The 27,197-nt window shown below is 45.4% G+C and overlaps 1 long non-coding RNA gene across 3 annotated transcripts; it reads left to right on the forward strand.

Annotated features, from left to right (window-relative positions):
* The first annotated feature begins 2,705 nt into the window (after positions 1 to 2,705).
* LOC149917227 (uncharacterized) lies at positions 2,706 to 12,086 on the forward strand. Of its 3 annotated transcripts, XR_016468192.1 has the most exons (7): positions 2,706 to 3,847; positions 4,087 to 4,307; positions 6,831 to 7,035; positions 7,126 to 7,322; positions 8,175 to 8,268; positions 9,191 to 9,268; positions 10,009 to 12,086. It is a non-coding gene; the product is annotated as an uncharacterized LOC149917227 (long non-coding RNA). The 3 variants fall into 3 exon arrangements; XR_016468191.1 differs by lacking the exons at positions 9,191 to 9,268; positions 10,009 to 12,086 and having other exon boundaries at positions 8,175 to 8,577; XR_016468193.1 differs by lacking the exons at positions 6,831 to 7,035; positions 7,126 to 7,322; positions 9,191 to 9,268; positions 10,009 to 12,086 and having other exon boundaries at positions 4,087 to 5,238; positions 8,175 to 8,577.
* The last annotated feature ends 15,111 nt before the right edge of the window (positions 12,087 to 27,197 follow it).

Genomic DNA, 27,197 nt, shown 5'->3' on the forward strand with positions numbered 1-27,197 from the left:
CCAGGACCTGCAGAAAGTGGGGGGACCCTGAGCACCCCTCGACTCTTAAGGTGAGCATGGCAGGGAGAAGTCTGAATGTGTGCCACGGAGCTGCTCTCACCCACCCTGCTCCCATTCTGTGAGTGCAGTGTGCCCAGCTCTCCCTTCCTGCCTCCCCAGTCCTGAGCAAAGGGTAAGAACTCAATGAGGGTGTACAGGCTGTGCCCCCACATCCCCAGACAACAAGGGTTAATGTGGCCGGACAGCGTGCAGGAGGGAGGGCTAGGCTGCTTGTAAGAACTGTGCTAGATTACTCTTCGGAAAAGTTCGCTGTTGCTTAGGGCACGCCAGAAAACAAGGGGAATTTTGCCATACGAATTCCAATTTGCACGTTTTAGCTCATTCTTCTTCTGCCTTTTGCCCTGCAGAAAGTGTAGGGGGAGATGGAAAAAGAAGAAAGAGAGCACTTTGCAGTGCTCATCCCCTGTACTGGATAGCTTGGAGTTTGCTGCCTTTTGTTCCACCGCTGCATTCCTCAGTGCTACAGCTCTCCGGGCCCTGGTCCTTCGCACTTGCCTCCCTCGGTGCTCATTCATTGCTAGGAGTGGGGAAGCTGGAAGTGCGATGAAGGGAATCTCCAAAATTGCATTGTGCAGCCCCGTGGCCAGCCCAGGCAGCTGTGCACAAGGATGTTACACCTGGAACTGCAGCAGGACGGCTGGGCAGTGCTGGGAGATCGCTCACCAGCACAGGCACAGGGCTGGCTACCAGGGAGAGCGGGAAATCAAAAGGGAACAGGCAGTTCTGGGTGAGGTTTCTGTGCATTTCAAATCACATCTACCCCCATCTCCCCCCCCTTTCTGCACATGCACACAATCCTCCAAAGCCTCATATTCCCCAGGTTTCTTTTTAGATCAGTCAGCTATGCAGCTGCATTGCACGGATTTTGCCACTAGAATGCACCCTTATCTATGGTAAGAGGACGGAGAGCTGCTTAAAAAGCATTAACTCTTTCTTCACCAAAATTTCCCTGCTGAAGTATTTTCTGCACATTTCAGGTGTTCCTTGTTTTACTGCCTTCCTACCCCATGTGGGCTTCGTAGTAAAGATAGGCTCCCTTCTGTCCTTTTTTCAACCCCTCTTTTCAAAAAGGAAAGGCACATTTCTGAGCTTTCCCCCTTTTCTTTGAATCAGCAGGTTTTCCAGAGGTTTTATTAGATAATACCCGAATCTCTGCTTAGATCGTAGCTAACCACTGCAAAATAGGCACCCCTAAGGTAAGAAAAGCAACCCCCTGGGATTTTATCTAGAAGCATTTTTTAATGTTTTTTCTGGTTGATACTTAGGACTTTTGCAGCATTTTATTATTTATTAATTGCATCCTGCTGCTGAGTTTTGTGGGGATCTGCTACTGGTCTGACTGGGTGCCTTGCAAAATGTAACACTGGGCAGAGAGAACACTCCTCACCTGGAAATCTGGAAGCACTTTGCAAAAGGGCTTAGGACAGGGGAGAACTGGCTTTCTTTCTTCTCTCCTCTACCCTGTAAGAAAGAGTACATCCCAAATAATATCTAGTATGGAGAAAGCGTGAGTATTGGGAGGGATAGTGGAGAGGTTTCATTCCCACTGCAACCTGCGGGATGCAGAGTGGTGAGGCATGTATGGAGCTGCTTCTATCCAGCCCAGCTGCAAGCCCTGGCATAGGAGGCTTGGGCATGGCTGGATGGCTGTGGGGCAAGGATCCTGCAAGGCAGCCCTGGGGAAGCTGCCCTAATTTTAGTTTGTCCGGGAGCTTTCTCCTGGGCCTTCCAGGTGGTGTGAGGTTGTCTTGAGGGCATCTTGGCTTCACTCCTACACTGAGCTGCAAGGCTGCGTTGGGACTTTCATCCATGAAAGCACACCTGGAAGTGTTGTCTGATTCTCAAACCAGAAGATGGCAAAGTTTTAGTCATGAGATGTGCCCTGATGGCAGGTTTTCTGCCAGATTATGAAAGTGGACTCAACCACAAGGATCCTACCACTGAGCCCAGCAATCAGGATAAAGCTGCAGATGAACACTTGGTACATGCTGTCTGCACTCCTCCCTTTTTGGCATTTTTTTGCTTTTTAGCATTTTTGCTGGTGATCCAAAAAAAAACCAACAAAAAAAACAAAAACAAAAAAACCCAACCATGACGTGCTTTCTTATTTGGGGGGAATGAATAAGCAGAAAAAGCTAAGGTTTCTATTAGCATCTTCTAATACACTTCATTGCTATAGGCTCCATGTGTTACATATGGTTCTTCGTTGCAAAAAAAGGAGAAGTAGTTATTTGGAAAGCTGCTACCATTCTTTATATCATAGATACGTCACAATTCATTATGACATGCTCTGTAATGTACAGAAGCACTGGCTTTCTTGGACATGATAAAGAGGATGAAATATATGTTTTAATCACTTTGGGCTAATCTTTGTGTTCTGGGGGCACTTAGAACATCAAACGAGTTGAGGTAGTCTAGAAAGATTAAGAGCTGAATCACAGATACATGACTGAGATATGTTTCTCTTCTCCCTCCAGAACCACTGTCCAGTTTGTGTAGGTCATGTTAGGAAAATAATGCTTATACAGGAGAATGGTGTTTTTGGGGGTTGGTTTGTTTGGTTTTTTTTTTCTCATGTGCAAGTATTAAAAAATACCAACAGGTTGCGAAATCGAGTGCCTCAAGCATCATTATGAAAAGAGCCAATATTTCATCTTTGGAGTAATCCCAGAAGGCACAATGACAAGTGACAAAATTGGAACTGATGGGGCAAGCCTGAGCAAGAAGCACAGAAAGATAAGACAGGCAACAGCAGGCGGTGCAGATACCGATGTGCTGCTTCACTTTGCGTGGAGGCTGGGTTGAGAGTCAGGAGTAAAATCTGATTCCTCCCCCACGATATTTGTCCTTCCCTTGGATGGAAGGACCTCCCCAAGAGGTGCTGTCAGCTTCCCGCTGGGAGTCTTTTCCAGCAGCCTGAGCTGAGCAGTGCTGTAGTAGAGCTAGCGAGGGCTAGGTGGCATACTGGATACATTGGAGAGTCACCTCCAAGGACTTCCTTCCATATCCAGCAAGGGCTAGGCCGAAGGAAATTATCTCTTTGCAGGGAGCTTTCTGTGTCATTAAAAAAACAAAGCAACCAATGCTTCCAGTGAAGACAGCATCAATGTTTTGCTTTTTAACATGCCTCATGGGGGTATCAATTTTAAACCGCATGTAGGAATTGGAGTCTCCCCTCACCAGATCAGTGCCTGGGTGTTCTGCAGGGCTGGGTAGGCCCCGTTTCACATTACCAGGGCTTTGCTGCCAGCATTTCCAGAGACAATGGTGGCTGGGGTGCCTCCATCTCCCCATCACCCACCTGTGACACCCTGTGAGTTGTGAGGGACATCAGCTTTGGGGCCTTTTCATAAGGACCAGAGCCCAGAGTTGGTACTGGATGTTGCTCAGGGGGGAAATTCCTCTTGCCCGAGCACAGACAAAATTAGTTTCTTTTGCTAACAGGGGGAAAGACAAATGTTTAATTATGAGCAGATGTTCCCTATTGTGCCTTTGTGGCCTTCATGGCCAGGGCAGCAAGCAGAGGGTTGCCGGGCCTGAGCAGGTCCCGTAGCATGGCTGAGCATCTCCCCTCCTCCCAGTGTGCTTGGGATGTCACGGAAGCACAGCTCAGCTCTGGGGAGGAGCATGGCCCTTGTCCAGAGGCTCTGAAGGACCCAGGAGGAATTGCAAAAGCCGCTTTAGTTCCCCCCGTCTGCACAACAGGGCTGGTGAGGCTCCTATGTCACAGAGGATCTTGGCTGCATCCACCCCACTGCTGTTGGAAATGGTTGAAGATCTTACTGAGGTGCTCAGCAAGCTCAGAATATCCCTGTGATTTGCTCGCTTTCCACCTCCACCTTCCCCCGCTCCATACTGCCCATTTTTTTGTTATTAATTGTTTTAGATTCAGACAATGCCTCTCCTTTGGCCCCAGGCAGGCGCACTAGCTGAATCACTAAAACACTTTAACACACATCTGCTGAGGCAGCAAAAATCAGTATCTCTCACTCTCTCCTTTTTTTTTCCCCCTCCTTTTCTCTCCAGTATCACAGGCAAAAGGTGACTGAGGCACAAAGTAGGACTGGAGTCGGCTGAAAAGGAAAAGTGCTCCCAGCTGAAGGGCAGAAAACACCTGCATCTAATAAAAGCAAACTAGAAACATCATCAGTAACTAGAAGAAAAATGGCATAAATAAAAGGAAAAGTACAAATTCAGATGGTCTCTGGGAAGCTTGAACAAGTGTCCCAGCCTGCTGTCTTCTGGAGGTATTGTCTAATTATTTACCTTGTGGTGCAGTGAAATACAGGGGGTTGTCCTGTCTCCTTGGCATAGAGTAAGGCCCTTTAGAAACCTTGTTGTGCAGATGGGTGCCATGGTGATGGGTGGCCATAAATAAATTAAATCATTGCTGTAGTTGAAGGAGGGCATCTCCTGGAAGAAGCAGGTGTTTTCAGAAGGAGTTTCCTTTTGTCTGCTGTAAGGCAGTGCTGGTTTTGTTGTGAATGTTAGGAATAATGCTTCGGGGAAGAAAAATGCTTGGAGTTGACTGAACAAGCAGAGGTCTTTTATAAGGTATGCTGTGTGTGATGTGGGGATGTGCTTTGCTTATGTGACCACGTGCCTTGACCCCTAAAGCATTGATAAAATAATGGTTTACTTGGAGAACATGCCTCCTGATTGTAACCATCAGCTCCCTCCAAGCCTGCTCTGTTTGGTCAGTCCAGAACCTTTGCATAGTGCCTAAGGAGCTGCTGTGAAAATAAACCTCCTATGCTGCTGATTTTTTTTTTTAATTTTTTCATCTTTCAACCATTCCAGATTCTTTCCTGAAGCAAGGTGTGCATGAGCTAAGTTGGATTTGGGGTTTTCACTTCCTTTAGCATTGTCACTTTTCTGGAAATGTTCCTTTCTGAACAAATATTACCATCAGGAGCACACCATGCCTCTCTTTCATGGAGAGGTGTAATATTCATGGAGAGATGCTGTAGTGGAAATGCTAAGTCACAGCTTGAAACAGTGATTGAGCACCTGGTGAAAAGGCAAGGCCAACCTAGGGGAGCTCAGGTGCATGTAATGCACCTGTGACAGAAAGGGGTGGATCCTAGCTGCACCCCTTTCCGGACATCATTTAAGTGTTGGCTGTGGAGGCAAGGGAATCTTGCTGGAGATCCCTGCGTACATGGGGGCCTTCCAAAGGTAAGTAGCTTCTATTTCATTATTTCTGTGCCTATGGCTGTTGCATTCAAGCGTATCCTTGCTTACTGCAGCCTGCTGCTGCTATTGTGCTTTCCATTGCATTACAGGCACACAGATAGATGTCTCACTGCAACACTGACAGGAGTGGCTGTAGGTGGTTTAGAGGCTTTCTAAAGATGAGGGGAAGTGACCCCTGTAGCCTGACTTGACAGGGAGCTCAGAAACTGGGCTATCTCTTCTGCTGAGGCACTGTGGAGATTTCTGGGGGTATCTGATATACTCTGGGATTTGGGAATGGAAAGAACTCCTCAAGCCTTTTTATATCTTTTTTGACTAAGGGAAACTCCCTTTTTTCTGCCTATGATTATCATATCTTGATTTCATGCAGAGTCTTCTGCTGTGTGGTAGAATGTCTGTGTACAGCATCCTTTATTAGAACTGTGTTACTCAAAGGACACTAAGATCCTCACCATCTTGTGGCTTAGACCTTTGGCTTTCCTGTTGTGAATGGGAAATATCCTGCCTCCATTCTGTACCTGATGTGCACATGGAGGCTCATCCATGAAGGCTTGCAGTATGCTGTAAGGTCAGGATCATGTGCAGTGTTTCAGGGACCTGCTGAGACTGGGGGCAGCAGCCTCTGTGATGGGGACGTAGGTTTGTGCAAGATTGAACAGATGCAGGCCCAAAAAACACTGGATGGATCCTCTTAGCCGCCAGTAACTGGCCTGGATGTGGGCTTGTGATTATATCCCTGAAGTAATTCCCTGGACTTCCCCTTGCCCCCACTCTATAATTATTCATAGTTATTTTCTAATGGCTGTCCTGCCACTTGTTTTCTTTCTGGCTTTCTTCTGAGTAATGAAAATACATCAATGGCCTTTTTCCAAGAACAGTTATTAAAGCAATCGCCCCCGCCTGTCCCCCTCCCCTCATTTAAAGCCTATCAAGCTCCATTGGATTTGTGGCCAGAGTTTGCATCAAATTACTATTTTGGGGTTGCCAAAAAAAGCACAACCAGAAAGTTTTGGGGAAAAAAAGAGAAGAAAAAGAAGTGGGAGAGAGAGAAAGTTATAATCTTCCCAGATCACTATTAATTACATTTACAATAACTGCACTGTTCCGGATGGTTACACTGCTGACAAGCAGGAGGTTCAGTTCTTGCAGGGGAACATGTGTGTGCATCTTGTTTTTGCCTTTTCTTCAGAGCAAAACTTGCAGCTGATGCTAGGGCACAATGGGGCTAAAGGGCAGTGTGAGTGCAGGTAGTGTGGATAGCAAAACTCAGTCCTGTGAAGGTGTCTTTGCTCAACTTGTCAGTTTGCCATCACTTGAGGCCAAATTTCAGCCATATAGTGTTAGCCCACTTCTCTGACAATCCAGAGCATGACAGAGACTGGATGCAGAATATAGGACTGTCTAAAAATGTAACTCAGAGCAAAAAAATAAATTAAGGGACACTGTCATGAGATGAGGTTTCCACATTCAAGTCTCCCAGAAACATGCCCTTGCCTTAACGGGTCTATTGCACGAACTCAGTGACTCTAAGCACCGCCTGCAAGTTGCATCATTACTGGTTTATCTTATTCCAGGAGGGAATGGCAATTAGGGGAAAGAGCAGACCTGTCAAGAGGCACAAGGCTCTTCTTCAACCAGCCCCTTTTCTCCTGATGCTTCTTTTGAAGGCCACTGTTCTACAGTGCTGGGATCTCTTGCACTGCAACTCAAGTTATTTCCTCTCCTTGCCTCTACTTGACACTTCCTGTGTAAAACCTGCCTTCTTGTCCCAAGACAGAGGTGAGAGGATGTACACGCTCATCAGAAGCAAAATCTCAAAGACATTAAATTAACACACTTTGACAGTGACCTAATTATCTTTGTTTTCAGAGCAGTACCACTTCAGATCCATCAAGAGTTTTGGATCCCACCTATTCTCACCTGCAATGTGATATATTTCATCCCTTACACCAAATGCCTTCTCAGAAACTGTGTATCACACAGATCACTCAGTGAGGAGCATGAACACCCACTTGCCAGTGGGAAGATGTTTTTACACAACATCCAGTGAATCCTGACCCTCAAGGGTAAGCTAAAATAATACTGACTCTTGAGCTAAAATTCATAACTCTCTTGTCTGTGACAAATCACAGCCTCAACAAGAGATATTTGTTTTATGACATATTACAGCTTCCCCTACAATTTACCTGTCCCCAAGGATCCTAAAGGCAATAGTTGTCTGTCTGTCTGTCCACCCAGGACCAAAAGCCTTCCTGCTCCCCCTTTTCCAGCATCCTCCTCCACTCTCCAGTTGCCGGCTCCCTTAACACAGACAGCTGCAGTCATCAAAGCAGAGAGCTGTGTGTGGTGTTTGTAAGCCAAGGACAGATTTCTCTCACGCTCCTGACAAATGACTTACAGCGGTGCTTCCGAACTGTTGCCCCTCTTCTACTATAGTAGCAAAAGCATGTAGGTCAAGAGCCATGGGATCTGCTAGCAGGCTGCTACCCTGACTCCCTTGCCTGGTTGGTGAGAGGAGACATCTTCACCTTGTGAACAAGATTGCCTTTGTCTTGCACTTTGTTTTTCCTAGGAAACATCCTGACTCCTTTTTTTTTCTACCCTCCTGGCTCTCCCACACATCCGTGAGTGTCGCTCACAGATGACTCGAAGAATCCTTGCCACCTTCCCGACTTCATCATGCTCTCTGACAAGTGGTCCTGGGATACACTGGCCCTGTGTGCTGAGGGTGGCCCATAAATCCTTATTTGAAAACCCATAAGTCATTGTTTTAATCAGTTATCAGTTAATCAATTTAAGAAATGTTACAAATGTCATAATGAAACATGTATATGTGTATATATATACATATTCATATATGTACTGATATATTAAAAAAAAAAAAAGGCTTATGGAGAAAGTATATATTTTCCTTTTAGAGCCATGACATGGTGAGTTGAGAGAGACAGAGGGAAAGGCAGGCATGCCTGTGCCCTGTGTTGATGCTGACTGCTCGGAAAAGCCATCCGGAGGGTGAGTGGAGCATGCAAGTGCTGGAGCCAGCACCCTTATAGGTCTTTGCTGGGAAATGATTATGATTCCTGCACTTCTGCAGCCTGGGGAAACGCAGTGACTCAACGCTCATTCTGGTGGGTGACATCTTTGTGTTGTGATGCATGTAACTGCATCAGGAATCAATTGAGCATTCCCCTCGTGCGTCAGGCTGACGGGAACTCACTCAGACCAGAGTCACGCTTTGGCACATGTGACGTCGCGTCTTTGAAGGCAGTGCTCACAACGGTTTCGGGAAAATGCCAGCCAACTGTGCACTGCTTGGCGAGAGGACAGTAACGGAAACAGGGCATGGAAACCAAGCCCTCCTACAGAAGGAAATTCCAGGAGATCTTCTCGAGAGCAGTGGGTCTCATGACCCCCTGGGATGCACAGCCTTTTGGTCACCATCCCGCTGTCTGGAGAAAGTCTGGTGTAAATGATGCCCTCAGACGTTGTGCTTCCTCTAGGACAGCTAACTTTTGCATTTCAAAGGACAGCCTGGGGATGAACCAGCATGTGCAAAACATAACCATGGGGATGTGGGCTCAAGGAAAATGTGCACCATCTTGACAGGGTAGACTTAGAGAACATAGCGTCGTGAAGAGCATGCAATTTGCAAGAGTTAGGAAGAGGAGCGGAGATTTTTGTTGCCTGCAGCAGGAGAGCCCTTTCATGGTGCTGAAATGTCATGTTAGGAAGCTGCACAGAAAATGAACATCCTGGCAGTGGCACTGACTCTGCTGTCATTCATATACCAGAGTGATGTATTCATCCTCAGAAGGACAAGAACTTCATCTGTGAACAAAAGCCTCTGCACAGATTTCAGCCAAAGGGAAAAAAAAGTCATGCCTCCCACTTGTGTTCATTTTTATGGCCCATTTGCATTCTTTTTCTTTTTCAGCAGCCACCTCAATCTTCCTGCAGGAATCCCTCAGGACTGCGTGATCCAATGTAAACTTTACTGCAGCAGCTTTCCCAGGTGACTGACTCCTGCAGCTACTCTCTCTGCTCTAGCTCTGCCTGTATCTACTACTTGCTGCCAAACCCTCAATGTTTTTCTGAGATCCCCAAGTCTGTGAATAGCAGATGTTGTCTGACTTCCTATCTCTTCCGTTACACCGCCTCTGTCCACCTCTTAAACCTTCAGGTTTTCAAAGAGTGGGCAAGCTTTTCCAGCCTATTACTGTACATCTGTCAGTCTGCTGGAACCTTCCTAAATCTGAACATATTTCAAGTGCAGTGGTGCTGGATATTGGAGGGGCCTCACTGAGCATCCTGTAGGGTGAATCCTTCCACCATCTCATTGTTGGCTTTGCTCACACTCTTTCAAATCAGTGTAGTACCTCATATACTCTGACAAGCTATGCTTGGAGATGCCATCCCACCTCTCCATGCATACCTAAACGTTGGCTGTATGATTGAAGGTGCCTGTTGAACTTTTTAATGTTTGAAGGTAGATCATAGAGTCATAGAACAGCCTGGGTTGGAAAGGACCTCAAAGATCATCTAGTTTCAACACCTCTGCCATGGGGTTGCCATTAGGCCAGGCTGCCCAGAGCCACATCCAGCCTGGCACTGAATGCCTCCAGGGATGGAACATCCACAACCTCTCTGGGCAACCTGTTCCAGTGTGTTACTGCTAGGCATAGATATGGGGGACCTGAGATGTTTCCAGTCTTGAGAGGTTTGGTTGATGTTGAGAAATGCTGTCCTTTCCAGGGTTACTTGACTGGTGACTGTTGCGGTGCCTGCAAGGCTAATGCCCTCCTCAGAAACAGTCTGCCTTCTGTGCCTTGGACTCCACTGCTTTTCCAGCAGGCTTGGGAGTACTTTGGCTTCCAGGACTGGGCAGGACTGGATGGCTGTGATCACCCAGGTATGAATGCATCTTGCACGGGATGGCTTCAGTTTGTTCCTGCCTGCATCCTTTCCAACCCATAGATGAGCCAGAAGGGCTCCTATTATAACTGAAAGGGGAGCTGGAGAGTGGCCGTAGGCAAAGTTTGGACTCAAGACTTCTGTTCCTGGAGCTTCCTAGAAACAGTTCTAACCAAGCGTAATATATGTGGCTGCTGAGTTACCAGCCTTAATCTTTTTCCTCTCTACTGTAACCAGTTTCCATAAGTGCTGTGAGGCCAGCTCAGAAAAAAAAAGAAAAAATCCAACAAAAACCCATCTCTGTTGAGGGAAAAGATTAGTTAAGCGAATACATTTCCTGTACATCAAATGGCTGAAGACATACAGGTTTCCTGGTTTCCAGGGCACCATAAAATGAAACACAATAGAAAGGGAGAATGAGATTAATGGGAAAAACGTCACACTCTGCTCTCAGCCCGAGCAGCTGCACCAAAAGCAGCGGGACTGTGCCAGGGCAGCAATGAGCAGGATTTGGCCTTGAATCTGTTAAATGAGGACATTACCAGAGTACTAGATTACGCAGCCGAGTTCTCTGAAACAAATCCTGCTAAAGTAGAAAGGATTTGTTAGAAGGCTGCAAGGTCGGGAAAGCAAGATTATTGGTTTAGCAGCCTTTGCTGGGGACCCCAGGCAATGGTTCTGCCCAGCGTTTCACATCTTTTGCTTTGTCATTTAAAAACTTGTGAAAAAGGGAATGAGATGTTCTCCTTTCTTTCTCTTCAGTATTTGCACAGTTGGAGTTATTCTTACTCCGTGCTTTTTTTTCCCCTTCAGAAAGCAAGTGCTTCAATGCCCTTATTTTCTAAATAAACTGAACATGCCCACACAAGTGCACCCACGAATATTAGCAGCCCAGAGCGCATGACCACAACAACGAACCATTTTGTAGTGCAGTGTTCATGAATATCCTGTTCATACCGGCCGAGCCCCCTGTTCACAAACAGCTCTGTGGTCACTGTTAACCAGCAGCCCTCCGGTAATAATCTATTCACTTCAGCCCTGTACCCTTGGGTGACCTCCCATTAAGGGACCCCAGTATTATTGTGCAAAATGGCTGCAATTAATCAATGTATCTCAAGGCTTATAAACTACTTTCTCCCTTGTCAGCTGTTGTTTCTAAGGGACTCTATGATAACAAATCAAGATCTTCTCTGGCAAAGGCTATATATATGTATATATACACACACATCAAAACAGCTCTCTAAAAAAATCATTTTTTTCTTTCATTTTTTTTCCCGGTCCTTTCAGATATTTAAATGCATAGCTAGCTAGAACTTTAATTAATGTTAGCTTGAAGGCATTGTAATCTGGAGGAAAAGACAGAGGTCACTTTTAACAGGTCAAGTATCCAGTCAGGAAAAATGTCACCTGTCTTATGTGTGGGCATGTTCCTTACCTGTGTGATATGCATCCTAAGGACAAGAAGATGCTATGACAGTAGTGATGAGGGCCAGCAATAATGTGGACAAGCGCACGCTGCGGTGGTGAGGCACTTGCACAGGCTGCCCAGAGAAGCTGTGAATGCCCCATCTATAGATGTTCTCAAGGGGCTCTGGGCAGCCTCATCTGGGGAGTGGTTATGCTGCCCATGGCAGGCAGTTGGAGCTCAGTAATCTGTAAGACCCTGTCCAAGCCAAGCCATTCTACGATTCTGTGCTGGTATTTGAGCCCCAGCTCTGTTTAATTTGCTTGAGCAAGTGCAGCCACAGCGTCTGGTTTGCAGCACCCCTTTCTTGGGTGGTTCATCCTACAGTGGGTTCTTCATTCCAGGTGTTCTCCTCCTCCTGGCTGCCAGTTTTCATGACGCATTGTAGAAATATTATGTCTTTGAGAAACCTGCAGTGCTATCAGATTTTGTTGTGACAGACCAGTGGGATGTATTGCAAATCATGGAACTGCAGATGTAGAAGTCCCCCTGCCCCTGAGCGCAAATATGACTGAGCACTGCCTGGTGTCACAGCATTGTGGTGGCATTTTCACCGAGTCCTTCAGAAGCCTCCACCAAAGCCACAGTCTGCAATTTGTCCTGCTTCACCTTGTTTTAGCACCTGGGGTTGAAAGGAATTTCCAGACCAGAGGGAAGCACAAAGAGCTGGCACACAGTGGGCTCCTTGCTCTGATCTCTCCAGAGCCACTGACTCACTCTGTGATCTTCAGCAAGGCTGCTGACCTGCCTGTGCTTTGTGCTGCACAGCTGGAAAATGGAGTAAAAAAAAAAAAAAAAAGCGATGGGAACTTCACTGAAAAGAGCAGATGCAGAGATTTTCTAGATAAACAAATCACTGAAGCCCTGCCACTCCAGCCTCTCCCTCCCCCCCAACAACCAGTTCAGCTCTCTTCTTTGCACCTTATAGTTCAAGCTAAAAGCGGTTTCAAGTGGAAAGTGTAGGGCTGTGTTTTCTTACATGTCCTGGATCCTCCTTTAACTGTGAAAATGTTCAAAGTGAAAACTTGACCTGGCAGCAGTTTCTGAATGACCTCGCTTTGGCTGTGAAATCCACTTGAGCTTTGCAGGAGCAGATTTTTACAGTCTTCTCTGGTAGAGGAACAAAAAGACTTTTTATTATTATTATTATTTTTCTTCAAGAGGAAACTTTATACAGACTGTGTGTTATGCTTTCTCCCAGCACTCAAGGTCAAATAAGCGCTTCTCTTCTCACTGTTCCCCACTCATTTTATATCACCCAAAAAATAAATTCCATCCCCCATCCCCCGTTGCTGCAGATGCTCCACAGCAGCAAGAAGAGACAGAAGTGTGAGCAGGAAGCCTGATGCTTCAGCCATTGCAGCCACACGTGGTAAAGCCTCACCTATAGGCAGTGTGCTCTTACAGCTCTAAGATGCTGATTATGCTTGCTTAATGGAGGTGTAACAAATGCTGCCTCCTAATTCAAAAGAGAAATGATTAGTGGGATTCCTGTGCTATACAGGGCTCCCAGGTCCAAATTCCCTATAGTTCAAGCCATGGCCCTAGGAATAAATGTCTGTGGTGGGCTAACTTCAGGCCATAGCTCAGGGGTGTCCAAAACTACTACTGGTGCAGGTTTGGTATGACTGCTCTCCAGCTTGGGAGTTAGTGCAGGATCAGAAGCTGTGGCTGAACATATGGGGCTCAGCTGGAGCTAACTCAATCTTCCCGAAGAACCTTGTGCCAGAATAGCCTCTACTTCAGTGCTGCAGGCTATGTTTGCCAGGGCACTGCATGCAGCACCAGCCATGAGCTGGTAGAGAAATCACTTCTGTTGGCTGGAAAAAAGGCTTCATGGTGTTTGGCAGTGATTGTCTGCATGCACAGCCGGTATTCCTCGCAGCTTGGCTAGACCCACAAGTACATGCAGCTCTGCAAGTGAGAATTTATGTGCTTTGACCCTCTTACAAGGTTGAACCTTAAGTGATAACCAATTCTGATTGATGTGCTAAAAAAGCAATAGATATGCAGTAAGGCTTGATTCTAACCTGAAAAATACTTGTCTGACCCTTGGAAAGGACAGCTTAGTCTATAATACTAACTTTCCCTGTGGTCACAGGCAACTCATCTCAACATCTTAGTTTCAAACAGTGGGGATAACAGGCATTTCCTTTTAGTTGGCTAGCTCCCACCTGTCTTTTCTGGGTTTGGTCTTGGGAACATCATATGCCAGGGACTTTTCCCTGTCAGGACTGTGAAGGTGACTACTGTGGCATGGAGGAGGGAAGAGAATTCGGTTATGAGCCAAGCTGGGCTGACTTCTGCCAATCAGACTGCAGAGCATGGTCCTTGATCTCTTACTTACAGGGATATATATGGCCTGCATTTCTAGGACTGTAAATGAGACATCACATCATCAGGGTCAAGAGAGTAACACACTGAGGAAAGGGAGACAGGCCAAGGACATATTACCGTATTATCTTATTATTCCTTTATACTCTTTTTCAATCAGGCTGTGTTCCCCATGCAGCTTTTTACACATGATTATGGGCTCTGTGGGGGCAGAGACCATCTTTAAGCTCCATTTATGCAGCCGCTGAAACTATGAGGTCATGTTCTTGATGAGGACTTCCACACGCTAGCAATGCTAATGATGCCTGGGTGCTTGTGGAGAGGGTAAAGGAGAACTCCCCTGCTGAGATACTCCTTGACAGCAGTCGAAGGCCTGCTTGCTTGCCTCACTCATTCCAAAAAAGGTGGAGGTTTGGTCATGGCCATTTAAGGAATGCCTGCATGATGTTTTATAACCAGGCAATTCATTCCTCTGTCAAAGACGTTCCTGCAGTGGGAAGTGTTCACCCACAGCTCCACCTGCATGAGAATTGCCCCTGCCACCGGGTTTTGTGTAACTGCAATGTGAGGTCCCAAGGAAGACTGTCAGAAGTCTGTGAGGCAATTTTTTATTAGGTGTTGGATGTCATAGCTAAGGGTTACTTTCCCTCATAAAGGCTGATGGAAGAAAGAGTCACACTGTCAGCTCAGCCCTCCCACAAACTGTTGGCAGATTGCATTCACAAGGAGAATGGAGGTGGTGGGATGAGCTATGCTACATTATGGGGCATGGCCAGGTGTGCTGCGGAGCTTGTGAAGCCTGCTCCTTGCTAAGAGCTTGACATGTGTTAGACGGCTGCTGTCACTGACCTCCTCAGCTGGGAGCTCCTCATCATTGCTTCAAAATCTTTCTCTCCTCCTCCCTGTTCCCTTGCTGTGGCAGGCCCTGCTCCATCACTGTGACACTAATGGCTTTGGGAGGACTCTCTTTCTTCTCCCCACACTTCGAAGTGAGCTATTCTGCACCATCTGCAGCATTCATGCTTGCCTTCTGGCTGATGTACGGCAGCCATTCCTTCTGCCCTCTATTCACCATTCTCTGTGCTCTAGGCTGCTTTAGCCAGTAGGGGTGAAGTGGTTTAGGGAGGGAGGAAAACAGAACAAGGAGAGAGGACTTGCAGTGGCCTGAAGAGGCCATTCAGAGGCACCCAAAAGGGTTGCATCTCTGTGTGCAACATTTTAGCCTATGCTTTATAGCCAGATTGAGAAGTGCTTATGGGAAGGCATAGGATGCATTCCCATTCATCCACCTAGATGGAGCAGAGCAGAATGGTGCATGGATGTTACACAGCTTTGAGAAATGGTGATGAAAACTGCTCGTTGTGACTGGCCTGTAGGGCTTACTCACCCGTGATGCTCAGGGACTTGTTAAGAGGTGATGAGGTAGGAGGAACATTGTCTCTCCTACTCTACATCCATTTTCTTCCTTCTTGGGTCAAACTTCTATACATCCCACATAACCTGATGCCCTGTACCAATAGTGTAAGAGCCTTTAAAAGCTATCAGAATGTTTGCACAGCTACAGGCTGCCCCAGCAGCTCATGCAATTCAGGGCATTCACAAAGGTCTTGTTGACCAGCCTTTCAGTTCTGCCTGGTAGCTTCATACAAAAACCTCTGAAATCAAAGAAAAGTCCAGGACAAGCTTCAGTGACCAGATAAAAAGGAACAATCCCCAATTAACACACAATGCAGGGCCATCTGTGCTTATACATAATCTGCTGGATGTGGACCATGTGAGGAGAGGAGAAGCTGGTGTCAGCTTCTTGTGAAACCTACCGTGGTGGCCTGGCAGCAGGAAAAGTATGTGGGATGCTTAGTGCTGGATGAGGATGACCAGTCCCACGTGGGCAAAGCAGGAGGAATGGTGATAATTAGGAGGTATATTGGCATGGTCATGGTTGTGGGATGGGATATTTGCTCAGCTGAGTACTGGAGAGGCTGTCACATTGACCACTTCTCAAGGTGACCAGGGCAGGAGAGTGGGAAACGGAAGCTCAGGGAAGCTCCCTGAACCAACTGAAACTACATGTGGGTCACATCTAGAAGGGAGCAGCTGGGGCAACCCTTATTGTGAGTATTACTCCTGCACATCAGTGCTTCTCTTTCTTTTCCCTAGGAATCATCTATGGGAAAAAGTTGGCCAAAGAGGGCTTTGGCTTCTGTTTTGGACAGAGCTGCATGTTTCACCTACTTTATCTAAAACAGTCCACATTGTGTATGGTTTCCTCTTATATCAACGTTTCCACATTGCTAATCACAGTTTTGGTTTAGATTTTCTTGTTGGTGTTGCTCAGACCTGAATTGTTTTTGTTTTTCCCAGAGGGAGAAATAAATGCACAGTATTATACTGACAAAGAGGTGAGGTTTATGCTGTATCCAGATGTGCCTCATAGACAGTTGTACAGTGTGTTATGTTTCTGTCTTACATTATCTCTCAGACTTTGACTCCAGTGGTACAAAGCTGAGCTCCTCAACAAGCAGCACACTTCAAAAAGTGAGGGAGCAGCCATGGAAAATGATGGTTTCCTGCAATAAGTGCAGGGTGGTTGCATGAGAAAAGCCCAAGTTTTCATGCTTTTGTTTCCAGCAGTGCCTGGAGTTTAGGCCCATTGCAGCCACCTACATGCATACTCATCTTGTGCTGCACTGATCTTAGTGCTGCTCCAAAATCTTCCAGCACCCAGACCTCATTCCTCCTGCCCAATGCTGTGCTCTGTCCATCTATGTCCAGCACCCCAGTGGCACAGAGTGCTTTATGGGACCACAGCAGAGTATGCCAAGCCATGGGAGGCTGGGCTCTCATGCTGAGTGCTTTGTTTGTGATTAAAGCCCATAAAGTGACCAAAGGTTGTCACTTCTCTTTAGCACGAGATACACAGCCAGCCAGGAAAAGGTAGTAACTGTCAGCTTTGCCATTTTACTGGGCTGTTTGCAGCCTTCCAGCTGGCTGCTGCTCTTGCAGTCACATTCTCCAGGCTGAGCTGCATTAATTTTCTCGAGAGACCCAGCATCAGCTGCTTTATTGTAACCCAAACTTGTGTCAAGCAATTCATTTTGCTTTTCTGTAATTGCTAGTAATTAAAAAAAAAAGAAAAACAACAAAAACACTTCCATCCATCCATCAGGTCTTGATAGGAAAAGCAGGAACTCTCTCTGATGCATCTGTGACAGCTCCCTGGAGAAGGACCTGTGCTTGAGACCTGGAGTGTTCCTGGGTTTTGGTGGGCCCAGAGTCTGGATGCCAGCTGCATTGCATAATAGCTTAGAGAAAGTGTAGCTGGCAGTTCTGTACCAAAGATTTGTAAGGAAATGGGCTGCAGCTCCTATCTGAGATGGTTTCAAACAGATTTCTAGCTTTACAGGGGCTAACTCTCCTGACTGTCAGTCCTTTTTTCATACTCTACTCTTACATTTCTCTGTTGGGTTTCTGCACTCTGCTTAGGCTTGGTGGGCTCCCCCCAGACACGTGGAACCAAATGATTTAGCAGCATATGTGTGTGGTTCGTAGGTTTTCGTAGTTTTTAAGTAAGTGATGAGATTTGTAAGCTATTATAAACAGATGGGCCCAGCCAAATCTCAGTGCCTGGCTGAGCTATCAGCATCACTAGGTGCGTAGGAAAGGCCATCCTTCCCACATGGATGTATTTAACACAAGGGGAAAAAGGGAAGCACAGTAAAGCTTGGTACCATGTAAGTTCCAAGAGTGACAGCTAATTTGCATTTTAGCTAACATATTCAACAGCAAAATGCAATCAATTCCACACACGCTCCAGGACTCCTACAACATGATCCTGGACACATGGATTTGATGGACAATGAGTTTTGCTGAAGCACATTACAAATAGGGAAGAAATGTGATGAGCCTCCAAGGAGGTTTTGAATGCCATGAGTGTTTGTGTGAAGTTTGCTTTACAAAAGGCTTCTGCAAAAGGTATCCCCATCTGAACTCAGGATTTCTCTGCTGAAAGGTCCATCTGTGCCCCTCCTGAGAGGTCAAACAGATCCATAGAGGACGATGCTGAGAGATGGCCAGGAGGGTTCTGGAAGAAAAGACTGAGCAGTCAGGGCAGGGATTGTGCTCACTGTACTCTAGTGGCCTCACTTAGAAAGCCACCTGTTACTGGCCATTTTCCACTGTATCTGGAGAAGCTGGCACAGTACTACTGTTTTTTTGTTGTTTTTTTTTTCCTCCTGACGACAGAAAAACTATCTTAAAGCGGAGTCCTTTTTCTGACATGTTATCTGTCAAGCATGACAGCAGAAATCTCTGCGTTTCAGGATCTACTTCATCTGATCTGAGTGTGCTACTGCTGGAACAGTGCATCCCACGCCTCTGCTCACTGGTAGTCAGCATGATACCAACCCCAGGCTCCACCACTCCTGCTCGTGGCAGCTCCTTGGGCTGATGTTCAGGCACAAGATCCTCCAGCTGGAAGGAGCTCTACACCTTATTCCAAGGAACATCCCTTATTTTTCCTCCCGGCTTATTCAACAATGTCTTCATTTTTCCTTCCTCTGGAGGAAACCCTCTGGAGCACTGTGCTGTACAGTTCAGCACTTCTCAGTGCCACCTCCCTGGGATGCATTACTGAGGTCCAAATGCCAAGCAGTGCTGGAGGAAGGCAGCAATATTGACAAGCAGCAGGACCAGCATCTCGGCAGCGCCATGTACACACCCTGTGAAAATTAATAAATGCTGCTGCAAGCCTGCCCTCAGGCCACTGATTCAGGTCCAGGCTTTTCTTTCATGTCTCCCTCCCTTTCTTCCTCTTTTGCCAGATAATATGAAGCAAAACTAGGACTTGCATGCTTCGTGCAGGGCCAGAGTGTCTCCTTCCAGCTGCCATTCCTGGGGTGGGTTTGTGTCAAGAGTGCCTGTCCTGGTGGGATGCAGAGGCACACCCTGCTGGAGAAATGATACAACCAACAGACTGCACCTGGGACCGGCACTCGTCACAGTTGGATGAGTTTCTGCTTTCAGAGCAGCCCGCTCTGGCCAGCTACACACGTCCTCCAGGCAATTTTAATGTTCCTGGAAAGTCCTCCCAAAAACAATCACATCATCCAGATCAGCCGAACATGTGGCCCACTGAACAGCTGCCAAAATCAAATCCATGCGCCTTTGAGAGGTGCTAGGGGAATTGCAGAGACCAAAAGGCGTCACGTTAAACTCGGAGAGTGAGACACACTGTCTTTGGACAAACTTCTCGATGAGTCTGCCCTTGGCAGAAGCCACCAGGCCTGCTTGGAGAGGAGCACAGCTCTGCTGCGTCCGCAGCCTTGCGGTGCGGGCAGCAAATCTGCTCACTTGGTTCTCCTTTTGCTTTCAGCTCCAGCCCAGTGCCCCCAGGATAGCTCACCCAGCAGAGGGGCTGGCTGTCAGGAATCCCTCTCCTGCTGGGTTTGGTTACCAGAGATCTCCTCATCCTTATTCTGTTAATCCAGTGCTGAGAACAATGAGACCTTAATCCCTTGTTTGAGTCCTAAAATAATGAATAACAGCAATCAGCATCATCAGCTGAGGCAAGACAGCCATATTTGGTCGAGAATGCATCCTTTCCTTACAGGACAAAGGGCTGTGGGGCAGCCCGAATGTGAAACCTATGCAGCTGCAACCTGTTGAAGGCCTCCATCCTCCTGCTTTTCTCTGCCAGACACACTCTGCATTGCCCTTGATGCTCGCAAGAGTTTTTATAATAACCAAGAATACCAGTGACCCCCAAGGACATTTTGGAGGATGCGTCATTTCCACCTTCCTACAACAAACTAAGCTAAACCCAGAATTTCGCTTAGTTGTTTTACTGGACAGGCTTTTCCTCACTGACTCCTGGGAAATCTGCTTTAAGTGGTTGTTGAAGTCTTAAAAGAAAAGGATGAAAAACATGTGAAGCCATGTCCTTGCAGAGAACTTATCTGATAACAGTCTGCTGGTTTGTCGGGCTTACAAGCCAAAGGAATGTTAGCAAAGGGGAAAAGGGACAAGATGTCAAATCCTTGTTCTGCCCGCCAACCTTCCTTTCCATCTAACATCTGCCAACACAGGGCTAGATGCAGAAAAAATACAGGCTACGTCTACCAGATGGCTGATGTATAATGGCACCATTGTAAAAATTGGCCAGAACAGCTCAGACAGCAGCTCTGCCACCTATCACAGCATGGGACAAGGGCTCAGATGGCTGTAATTCATATCCAGCCATAAAAAGGAGTCTCCCCTCCAAGACCAAGATCTCATCCTACCAGGTGCAAAGCTCTGCCGTCTCCTAATAGACATAGAAGTGGAGGGTTGCTTGGCATCTCTCAGGAATCGGCATTAGACTTTTCTGGTTTGTCACTATATGGCAGGGGTGTCAGGAAAGAGATGGTTCTGATTTTGCTGGGGCAGACTGTTGCAGGGAGAAGGTGCTGAGATAGCTCCTGCAGGACCCTCCTCAGGAGTCCGGGCTTCCTCACTTCTTTTTCTTCCATCTCTTTTGGTCATTTGTGCTTTTTTGAATTGCTGTCAAGTAGGAAGGTTTTCATACTGGTTTGAATTTATTTGTCAGTGACTCAGTACTGGGTTTAACCAGAAACTCAGTTGCCCCAGGGAGATATGGTTGGAAGAAACGAGTGTGTGTGTGTGTGTGTGTGTGTGTGTGTGTGTGTGTGTGTGTGTGTTGGCAGGGGGCAATTTATTCCCCAGCCTCAGCTATTCACACACTTTCAGCTAGGAGAACCTGAAGAAAACTTTCTCATTTGTGCAGAGCTGCCATTGTGCTCCAACACGCTGAGCCCTCTCTTTCCTCCTGGTGCGTGAGGAGTTCTCAGCCTTTGTAACTACAAAATGTGTCAGCTGATTGCTATCTTGTCTTGCATACCTGTCTAGTACAGAACATGTGTGGAGCATTATCTCTGCACATACACTGTGGCTGGAACACTGGATTGTGCTGGCTGGAGGGCTGAACTTTAACTCTTTCACCACACGCAGCTCACAGATGCTGTATGTTAGAGGTAGTAAGGAAGGGGGACTGAGGTTGGCACCCATGAACTCATGGGCACTAAATGGGGCTGGGGATACAGGGTCAGAATCAGCCAAAGGAAGATGGAGGATGTCACAGATGCAGGAAGGGTTTCTGGAGGAGAATGGATGAGTACATGAGGAAGCAATTCACTGAGAGTTAGCAAATATGCAGAGACTAAATATGTTTAGTCAGTCCTGGGGGAAATAGCATATATATTTGTCCCATTCTTACTTTCCCCAGGCTGCAGGGCTAGATGGACTTGTGGTTAGACCCAGCTCAGCTGTTCTCGTGTCCTTATACAATCTTCCAGCTCCCTGGCAGCTTCTGTAAGCTGAATATTGCCTGGGATGGGCGACAAACCCTAAATATGCCCTTCCTGGAACTGCCATGAGAGTTCATGAGGAATACCAAATACTTCCCTCCTGGTAGTCATTAACAAAATGAGGTGAGAAATGTTACTTGATGAGAAGCCAAGATATTTACACATAGCTCTAGTCCACAAAGCAGTGTTGTTTAAACACAGTGGGAGAAGCTTCCATGCTAACCATAAGAACTGGATGCCCTCCTTTGGTTTCCCCATGTTGTGCAGGGAAGCTCTCTTACCTGCTGAAGGCTGTATGGAGATGGGTGACCATATGAAACCTCAGTCTCGCTATCCTCTCCACATTTTGCTCCCACCAGACTAGAGGTGTCTGATGTCCCATCACCTGCGTCTGTTCCAGAGCTTCCTTCTGCATGGTATGCATGAAACAGGACAGAGGTTAAGAAGTTTACTAAGGCTCATTTATTGAATCTGGCACTGCCACACACAGGAACTGCAAGGGTTGCTAGAAGTACAGGGAGAACAGCCAGGGAACACAGCAGCAGTTTAGGAACAGGGCTGGAACATGGGACCTGCCCCAAGCATGGATCAGGAGCCACTCATCTTCAGATAGTTGGTGAAGGACAGCCAGAGGATGTCTGTCTGTGGTACCCTTAGCAATACCCTGGTTTTTAGCTGGGCTGTTAGTGCTAAAATAGCTTCTTTTGTGTACTTTCAGGCATTTCTGAGCATCTTCCTCCTGTTCTGTAAAACCAGTGAAGATTAAACTCTGAAATCACTCAGGTATGGAGAGGCCAAAGTCCCTTTCTAGTGCACCCTGAGAGAGCAGGCTGGTGCTTCTGCTCCCACAGAGGATTTTTGTTGTCTCCTTACTCTGGAGGAAACCCACAGTGATGAATCTTACACAACACATTTGACAAATGAGGCTGTGGTGAGATTGTGGCTTTAGTGAACAGATGCAGTGACCAGGGTGGGAAAGTCCCCAGAACTCCCACCAAGAGGAAAAGGGATGGAGTTTACCAGCAACCAAGCTGAAGGAGCAGGATGAAATGGTGAGAAAGGAGCTGGTCCCAGGTTAGTCACCTATGGCTGCTGAGGTTAGGAAGGACTGAATTTGCAATCAGTATTTTTTTTCCTTTCTTTTTTAGGTCTTCAGGTTCCCTGGGTCAAAGGCAGAAGCAGAGGAATGTCACTGCAGGTTGTATATCAAAAGAAAGAGAAACAATCATTTGGTCTCATCAAAGTGGGAAGTGCAAGAATGTGAATGCAGGAAGCAAAGTTGGTAACGCCTCTTGGCAGTGAGGTGTGCTTGTTCTGAAAAAGAATGCTTTCTGAAGGATGTGGAGTTGCTGTGCATCTCATGGCAAGCAATCCCTGACAAAGCAGAAGTAAGGGAGGCCGCAGTGGGCCCTTCTCTCTTTCACTCTCACACAAACATATGTAGTTCTTTTTCTTGGAAATGTGGGAAAAGATTACAAATACAGAGCCTTTTTAAATGAATGAATTCATCTAGGGAGTGCTATGGCTAATGTTATACAGGAATCCATTCTGAACATGGGATTAAATTCATGTAATATTAAAGCTGTCTAGTATTAAGTTATTTTCAAGCTGTATAGATATCTGTTTAGACACTGGAGAAAGAGGTGTATCTCTAAGGAATATTTATCCTAGCCTGTTCCAGAGGTGGAGGGTATTCCAGATTGGCAATGCCTTCTTTTCTTCTTTAACTGAAGCTGCTTGATATAGGAACCTAACTTATAATTGGCTGAAACTGCTGAGATGAACCTCAGTGTAGATAAGAATGAGTCCTTTCAGCCTTCACCATCTGATTTATTACATAAATATTCTCCTGCATCACATTTAGAAAGATAGAAAAGTTGTTTTCCCAGTGCAAGTAACAATAAGAAGTACTTGACAAGACTGCAGAGGACTCCAAGGCCTTTGTGCTGTATTGTGAACAAAAGAATTACCAACACAGACTATTTTCTTCTTCCCTTTTAACTAACAGAAGAAGAAACAGATTTCCAGGAATTATGCTTTTTTAAGGCACGTGTTTCAGCAATATTTTGGGGTTGATGCAGACTTTTATTAAAAAAAAAAAAAAAGCAACAAAAAAAAAGCCAACAAGATTTTAGAGGTGGCTTGCATACATAAAGTTCTCACCGAAACTAACTTTTGTATAACTTCTTATGCATTAGGCACTTCTGGATACATTCCCTCTATAGAAATATTCCTTGTATTAATAATAAGGATCACCACAGGATCTGAGGCCTATTAGTTTTTTTTTATGTACCATAGATAGATAGAAACTTATTCATGGGTCTAAAATGCTGTTCAGGAAAGGGCAGAGACAGACACTCCCAAGTTGCACATACTGGTTCCAGTGTCACAGACATTCAGTGAAGGAAGAATAGGCTCTGGTATGAAGACACTAAGGTTTCAAGAATGCAGGTGGGATGAATCAGTTGCCACTTTGGGGCTGGATATCACAACTGCTGCTTTGCTGTCCATGGAGCACTGTTGCAGTGAGTGGGACAGTTCTGTCCAATGGCTATTCTTCAGATTTGGGTATTGAATCAGCAGCATACTGATGCAGGTGCCAAGATTTGAATCTAATGAGTAATCTAAGGAGTTCCCTTGAAGATATCACTGGAACAACTCACTTATTACAATCTGGGCATGTTCTTCAGAAAGGGGTTGAAATCCTTCATTTGGGAAGTATGATGAGGTCATCGGATAATAGCATATTTCAAACATAGTTTGGAAAAAAAGCATTTATATTTACCTCTTGTATTTTAGATTGTTAATGATCTATATCAGAGTGCTCCTTTCTACGTGTTTTCTATGTGGACACCCTTCCACGTTTCTTCTCTGGACTTTTTTTTTTATATTACGTATTTCTAGAGGGCTGATGATTCAAACTATTTGAGGTCAGTGACACTGTGTACACAATGCATTTTAGCACTTTCAGTCATTTTTTTCTAGCCTTTTTCTAATAGAATGATGTAGTCTCTGTTGGCCACCAAGTCCTTGAGGCTACAAAGTAATTTGGCACAAGTCTCAGGGAATAACTCTGAATTTCCCTTTAGAGGTGTTCTTTTCTCAGCACACTTCATTTCTGTCTCACTGAGAAGCCAGTTTGTTTTCACTGAGATCTGCAAAACTTTTTAGAGTTCCCTCAGGGAGTTAAATACATAATACACAGAAAAATACGAGTATAGCTGGGACAGAAGGTGGCATGCAACAACACCATTCAAATATTCTTGGTGTGCAAGGAACGATGTTCTGTCAATCTCAGACCACAAAAGGGGCTTAGAAACAAGAATACAATTTCTCTGCAGTAATTCAGCCAGAAAACCAAGAGTAATGGGCTTTTCCCTTCCAAATGCAAGCTGGAATCCTCCACCATTGTAGGCTGATGTGGTCTTTGCTGAAGCCCTTTGTCTTCAGGGTGTCATTAGACAGTGTAAAGGTGTTTGGTTCCTAGCACTTAATGAAAAAATAAAGATTAAGGGTTATTTTATCATCTTCCCTGCTCCCTAAAGCACCTCTAGTTGTTTGACGGTCTCCATTTCTGGTTAGCCAAAGGTATTAAAGAAGATTGATTATTCCAGTGGGATATTAGAACACTTTTAGGCCCCTCACATGGAAGAACTGCCCTGTGATTTTCTTTTTATACAGAGGTAGATGCCCTAAGCTCACACTTGGAATCATACTGGGGAAAGAAGGCTACTAATTATCTCTCACTTGAAGACAGTCAAGCTTCAAATAACTCCATTGCTCTGTGCAGAGCTGAGCAAAGCTCTGGAGGTATGAAGTAGCCTTTTTCCACCACTTAGTCTGTGCTCTGACTCAGGCATATTAAGTGGTGGTGCCTCTGAGGAGCTGTGATGAGGTATCATCAGGGCCAGAAGATACTGACGCAGAATGTTCTGAATGCAATCAATAGGAATGACTTAAGACAAAAAACATCATTCACACCCACACACATCGAATTGGCAAAGCCTGCCAATACCCACAGAACAACCCATATAGTTGAATTGGTTCTAAACCACTGAAAATATACAAGGAAGAAAAGAATCTCACTTTTTCTTCTAGCATAAAAACACATGAATTTTTAGAAGCATTATTAGTATCCTGAACATATGGCAACTACTTGCGTTGCCTGGGGAAGTTTTTGGCTTTCCAATAAAAAACTGTTAAACCAGTAATAGGGGACTGGGTGTATCAAGTGTTTATGAGTCTCCCATCTGTAGGCCAGACAGGAACATCTCATATTGACTGTTTTGCAGTATTGTCAACCCATCTGCAAAACTGTCTAGTTGACCCCAGGTATGTGATGGACTTGGCAAGAAGCAAGAAACAAACAGTGATAGTTGGGGGAAGGGAGAGAGTTGAAGAAAGGAAGAAAAATATAAGAAAAAGAAAAATATAAGGTGAAGAATGTAAATAAGCCTATTCAAATATCATAGAACTGACATCATTACATTTCTTCACTCAAGTCCTTCACTCTCAAACTAATAAACTAATTAGAGAGGTGCATTTTACAACTCCCTCAGTTTTTCAGTTGGTCTGATCAAGCTGGGAGGAAGACTCCAAACACATGTTTGCAGAGGAAAGTGTTAGTGAATGGTGTGTTGTTCATTGGAAAGACCCAGGTTTTACTGGTGAAGTGGTTTGAGAGGAAATACACTGCAAAGTCAATCTTGTTTTTGTTTTATTTATTTCCCTTCTATTTGGCTCTGGGCAGTGTTAAACTTCTCACCCTTTGCTGGTGCTGTCAGCCTGAACCATACAGACATCTGGTGTGCAAATAAATTGTAGTCCAGGCAAATTGTATCTTGTAGTTAAGTATGTCCATCTCTCCATCTTGCTTTCTTACTTTCTTGTTTGCTTCTTCTCTGCTGTCTCCAGCACCTGTCTTTGTAATAAATTACTGGTCCAGTCGCCTTCGATTCATCCTAGAGAGCAAGAACTGGAAGACTACAGTGTGATGACACCCGCATTTCTAACAGCTAGACTCATAAAGCACGCTTTCATTAAAGCATTTCACTTTTTACGATGCAAACCAATCCATCACAGCCAGCCATGGGGTCTTAAGTACATTTTCATTTCTACTAAAAAGGCGCTGACCGTGACAGTATATGGTCAACATATTCTCAAAATGCTTCATGATCTTTAAGTGGAAGGGATGTTTACAACAGCTCATGAAATCACTGACAGCTGTAAATACCACACAAGCCTTCACACTCTTCTGATTACTGAAACAATGATTCTGTGTCTGAAAGACATTTAGTTCCAAAAGGTTTTAATTAGCCTGGACAGAATGAGCTTGATGTTATACAGTAGGGGGACAGTTCTAAGTGCCCTTTCAGATTTCACATTCTTTCACACTTTATTTGTGTGACACAAGCTCTACTGAAAAGATCAGTGTTACGGGTGACCAAAGGTTTCCATTCATTTACCTGTAGGTCCATTGCCAACACCTACAAACACCTGTTAATGGCCACTTCTGGGGAAAAAAGAATCACTTGTAACCATTCTCTCATATGGTCTTACCCATCTTATTCCTTAAAGACATTTTCCAAAGCTCATGTTTTCCATAGAATAGATTTTGTGTCTTTGAACCAGAGGAGGAGGAGAAACATTTAAAACAAATGTTATGAACTTAAACTCATTGGTTCTCATGAAATTCATTCATAAATCAATACTAGATTGCCCTATAAACTGTATAAACAAAAAGAAAGGGAACAGATGAATGTATACTTAGATACTGATGGGAAAAATGAAACATAATGATCACATATCTCAGAAACCTAACGAGTGCTCAGATTGCCTTCCATATTCTAAAAAAAGGAGTTAAGAATGAA

Source organism: Phasianus colchicus, chromosome 7 (genome assembly GCF_987193195.1).
Source record: "Phasianus colchicus chromosome 7, bPhaCol1.hap1.1, whole genome shotgun sequence".
Lineage (NCBI taxonomy): Eukaryota > Metazoa > Chordata > Aves > Galliformes > Phasianidae > Phasianus > Phasianus colchicus.